At 40.9% G+C, this 5,623-nt stretch overlaps 1 long non-coding RNA gene across 1 annotated transcript in view; it reads right to left on the bottom strand.

Annotated features, from left to right (window-relative positions):
• Positions 1-5,338, bottom strand: part of LOC138621685 (uncharacterized) — a 40,640-nt gene extending 35,302 nt beyond the window's left edge. Inside the window, exon 1 of the long non-coding RNA XR_011310951.1 lies at positions 4,998-5,338. This is a non-coding gene — a long non-coding RNA (uncharacterized lncRNA). The remainder of the gene's footprint in view (positions 1-4,997) is intronic.
• Between the last annotated feature and the right edge of the window lie 285 nt (positions 5,339-5,623).

Genomic DNA, 5,623 nt, shown 5'->3' with positions numbered 1-5,623 from the left:
TATATATATATATATATATATATATATATATATATATATATATATATATATATATATATATATATATATATATATATATATATATATATATATATATATATATATATATATATATATATATATATATATATATATATATATATATATATATATATATATATATATATATATATATATATATATATATATATATATATATATATATATATATATATATATATATATATATATATATATATATATATATATATATATATATATATATATATATATATATATATATATATATATATATATATATATATATATATATATATATATATATATATATGCTATATATGGCCGTATGTCATTTAACCGTAAACGTGTCACATGAAGTTCCATGTCACGCCATGATGCGAGATAATAATATGCTCATAAAAAAATTAAAAAAAAATCTTAACCTCGTATCAGCCTGCTTTCATGGTCAAGTTCAAATACAAACAATGAACGGAGATGTCATCTATTCAAATGCCCCAGACTTTTTTATGCAAAATTATCTGCGCTATTTCTAATTCTCGCGCGCTCAAGAGGGGCCGTGAAGGATTACAGAGTTGCAGCACATCCTTTTCACATTCATAAACCCGCATAGTTTTAAGATAATGACCCCAAGTCCTCATTATCAGCACAATTGGCGAGACATTAACGCATTCAGGACCGTTACTACTCCAAGTTTTGGAGCGCCGCATCGGCTGGGGCTGGGAAACGTCGCCTCTTTCTTTGGGGATGCAGATGAGTCTGGTGCACTTGACGTCTTTTCATGACCCCTGTCGTCCCCCATCCCCCCACCCAGCCCCTCCAGGCCCTCACGGCGCTGTCTGTCATATTGGGCCTGGGCATGGCATTGCCACTTGCCCCACCGAGCGTGGGAATGGGATCGTCCAGTCGTTCACATCTCCTGCACTGCGGTTAACGGAATCAATTAAGCAGACCCGACCCCCCCCCCCCCTCCGACCCCCCCCCCTCACACACACACACACACACACACACACACACACACACACACACACACACACATCTCCCCAATCCCCACACTCCCTCCCTCTCTCCTCTCCTCCCTCTTCTGCCACCTCCCTCCTTCTCCTAACCCTACTCCCCACCTCTCTCTCTCTCTCTCTATTTTTGTCAGTTCAGTCTATATCCTAATTATTACTGTTTGGAATGCCAGCGCCGTTTCCTGGCCAGACTCGATCATGGTAAAACAAGAAGCATGGAGGCTCACACGTGGATTTCTACATAGGCTCTAAATGTCACTCTTTCATTTCCATTAAATGCTCCCTGTGAGCCTGTCCAAAAATTGCATCCATACTGAATAAAATTTTAAATCAGATGTAATGTTATAGAATAGGCTATAAGTATAAACATTCAACATCTGTCCTGCAGGAAGGTTCAGTGTTTGTGTGTGTGTTTATGTTTAAATGTATATGAGTAATGTATATAATAGTGCCTGAAAACGTTAGTAATTCAATTAAGGAGGGTGCAACAACAAAGCTGTCTTTTCCTGGTGAAAAGATCAAACTTAAAAACGTATATGTACATTGTGGGGGAAAAATAACAAAATAGATTAAAAAGAAATTAAAAAAAATAAAGCCAATCAGATGCATAACATCTATAATCTCAGGTCCATGGGAAAACTGAGTCGTCCAAAAAGTCCTCGATGAGTCTGGAAGTGGTTTTTACTTTCGGTTATCTAGCTTTATGACGAGCAGAACACTCATACAGCTAGATAACCAAAGATAACAACCCACTTCCCAATCTTCAGCAATAATCCACATGTACATTTCATCTTCTGGTATCCAAGTTTCCATTTTTCAGAACTCAAATATACTTTGCAAAAAGTCATCAGTGTCCTTTTCCACGTCACAATGTGCACTATCCGTTATACTTCCCCTTTTGCCGTTGAGGGCCACTATTTCACAGCCCGAAGTGTTAAACACCCGGTGTAAAAGGCGACAATTCTTCGGAAAAAAATGATATATATTCCCAATGTTAATGTCATATTCACTTGACATTAACCAGTATTACTGAGTTGAAGTAGGCCTTGAAATCGCGGTAAGGTGCAGTCATCCTTGCACAGGGGCCCTAATTTGCAATGCAAATAGCTTCAATCCCACAAAAGGCTCTTTCGCCTCTATTAAGTCGTTGTGGCAGTAGCAATAGATATCCTGTGAGGCCGGCGGAGAAGAAACACGGTAGAGAGGGGGGGTGGAAATCCGGTTTCCTGCGGAAAGTGCAATAACGGCACAGGGAATTACGACGCAAATGTTTCGGATTATAAAGACAGGAGCTCGGTTTTTTTTTTTTTTTTGGTCAGAGTGTCAAGTTGTCGGCTTGCATCCAGCATGTACTTAAGGAGAGATGAAACTGATGACTCTGAGCCAAAGGGTCCGTTCTGCAGGCTGCATGGTCGATCAGTCTGAAAAGAGTGGGGGAATAAGGGCCATCCCCAAAGGATAGGGGGCTGGGGGTGGCCAAAATATGGACCAACCCCGGTGAGGTCAAAGGCCTCGGACCACGACAATGTAACTACGGTGATGTCATGAAAAAAAAAAAAAAAAATCGCAAATGCACCCTCCTATCAATGCACAATCTCCATCCATTACACAGAGCGCGTTGGATAAATCCGCCTTGCAGCGAGCGGTCCGCACGCCTTCTCTCACAGGGATGAAAATGGATGGCAGGGAAACCATGTTTGTTTTTACACAGAATGAGAGCGATTCAACTACTTTTAATGGAAGATGCGACCCGAAATGGCACCTATTAAATAATAAAAAAACGGAACAACTCAGTGAGGAGAGCATCCTGGAGCTGCCTGAGCGCCAGCGTCATAGGCTATATTTTCTATGCGCGATAACATGATACCCGTTTACTTATTGCTGTCCTTCTCATCATATCAGGTACAACTGTAGGAGTTAAACTGCTCTCACGTTCTCGATTTTGCGTTGAAATCCTTAAAAGCCTCTTGTGGTTTTTTTTTTTTTTTTTTTTGCCATCGTCGCATCCGATGGGTAGACTACAATGGCATTCAGGTGGACTGGCGATGTCGCCTCGCGCGAATGAAGCCCCAGCGCTTCACCGTGCGGCTTTTACCCGCTCACTTTTCCACAGAAATGGAAGCAGTTAACCGATAGCTCAGCACAAATGGGTCAAAAATATAGGATCTTTGAAACTGAGTCAACAATAACAAGCAGGGGAACATGTGATGGATCATGCGCAGGAGCATGCAGCTGCAGGTTACCGAGTGCACTGAAGGTGCCTTGTGCACAACTTTGATTCTGTTCGGACCATAAATCAATCCCGATTCAGGGCGAGAAAAGTTAGCCTTACAGTGATCGACTCGATTCGCGTGTGCTTGTGTGTGAGCATGTGTGTGTGTGTGTGTGTGACAGGAGTCAAGTGAACTGCTGACAATCAGGTGGTGAGAAATTAACACCATATTATTTGTCAATGGCATCATCAGCTTTTTTTTTTTTTTTTTTTTTTTTTTCTCATCAGGTGTTCCACTCACTCGCTACAGTTTTAGACCTGGCTCTGACATTTACTCTCGTTTTGTCGGTGGGAGGGGCGAAGCAGAGGTGTTTTAAATGAGCAAAATATGAGTCACAAGGCCTGGGCATTTCATTAAGGCATTACTATACACACTAATTTGTTCTTTAAATGTTCACAGTCACCGCTGTTGTCTTCAGATTCTCATATTTTAGCCATCCATTTCTAAATAACACAGTCCACCTGCAACATATGACACACACTAGCAGCCTGATAATATCTCCAAATATCAATTGGCGTACTGTGGAAAATACAAAAATGTCTCTAATTTACGCACACGTTGTTTCTCTTTATTTATTGTAATGCGTCGCCAATTTTCCCACAGCCACATTCATTATGCCCCCCTCCCCCTAACATAGAGCTGATGAATGGCAAACTGTAAGGCCAACTTCCTATCATTAAGATCAGTATTGTAAAGCACACCTGATTGGGGTGGTTTCAGAATAGGCCTCCCACACAGAGGCCATACTGTAATTACAGCACAGCATTTTTTTTTTTTTTAATCGTTCAACCTGCTGATGCTTCGGAAACTACAATAAGCTGCGTTTCCGTGGAAGTTAATGTTACAGTGTTGAGATGCCCAACAATATCAGGAGGGCGCAATTCTCGTCGTATAATTAGCTTTGTTTGAACACATAATGGATTGGTGCATAATGACACATACACAAGTGACACTGTGCAATGAATGCTTTGTTTTCAAATCACCTTGTGACGATTTTGGTGACTTTAGGCGTTCAATGTGAAGTTTTAACTTTTTTGGTTTCAACACAGCATTTGAACTTTTTTACAAAAAAAAAAAAAAAATTAAGCTCTTAATATTCTATGTGATTTGCTCGGTTTCTATACCTACTAGTGTCTGTCCTTATTTTAATTTCTTTGAAACGATGTCAAACACATCGCTCCCGAAATCACACATCTTATACTGAATCCAGTTTGTACAAAGGAAGTGTCTCCACTCAAATGTGCCTTTATAAAGGCATATAATAATCATTTCCATAATAATGTCAGGCAGCACTTAAAGATGCTCTGTTTTAAAATGAGAGGAACAAAAGCAGAAATTCGTGTCTATTGGCCCAATAGAAATTCTAAAAGGACTTTACTGAGGAAGGCTGAACACAATGCACGAAGACGTTCAAAAGGTGTAAAACATTAAAGTAATCTTAGTGGAAATATATCAAAACGTCTGAAGCTGTTGCGTCTAAAAGGTGCCAAATAGAGCCAATCAGTGCACCCTAACTCCAAAGAGTGTAAGGAAACATGAATAAACATGAATCACAAACTTCCCGCATTTCCCTGTAAATAAGTGAAACCTCACTACGAATCATCACTCCATGTCAAACCTTAACAAGAAAACCACGTATCACTTTTGCACACAAGGAAACCTTAAAAGCAGGCACAAAAGTTGCACTTACTTCCTAATGGCGAGTCAAATCACTGCAAGCGATCGGAAAGCGTCCCAAGCAGGAGAAGAAAAGCGGGGTCCGTGTGTAAGCGTGATGTGGTATATGTTCCCCTCAAATATCCCAGCCGTATTATTTGGTGGGGGGACTTTAAAATTGCCGCTAACACTCTGTAGCCTGCATTAGGCGTGCTACAGCTGCTCTGTGCAAAAGCACGAGCATATCCCAAGCACATGACAGACGAAGGAGAAAGAGGGAGGGATGGGTGGAGGGAGAGAGACAACTTTCCCATAACGTCTACAAGCACCAAATAGAAAAGTGCATGCACAGTTGAGCTCTCAGAGTGTGCAAGTTTTTTTTTTTTTTTTTTTTTTCTTCTTCTTCTTCTTCCCTGTTGATGGTGGGGTCGGATGAGGAGGGAGGGGGTGATGATGATGATGAGGAGGAGGAGGGGTGGGGGAGGAGGGGATGTAAAGTCCATCCTTCTGTGTGAGAGAGGACGTGCTCTGAAATTCAAACAAGTTCCCTCGGTTCTTTTGTTGCACGCACGAACTAAGCCAGCATTGTTCGCGGTTTGGCGTGGACCTCTCCCTCCTTTTCCCTGACCAGGTTGCGAAGTGAGCCTCGCAGTTGGGTGG

The sequence above is a fragment of the Brachyistius frenatus genome, unplaced genomic scaffold, assembly GCF_029030835.1.
Source record: "Brachyistius frenatus isolate BFR_SWC_R1_liver_20210118 unplaced genomic scaffold, ASM2903083v1 Contig_31, whole genome shotgun sequence".
Taxonomy (NCBI): domain Eukaryota; kingdom Metazoa; phylum Chordata; class Actinopteri; family Embiotocidae; genus Brachyistius; species Brachyistius frenatus.
This window is presented reverse-complemented; position numbering and strand designations above follow the sequence as displayed.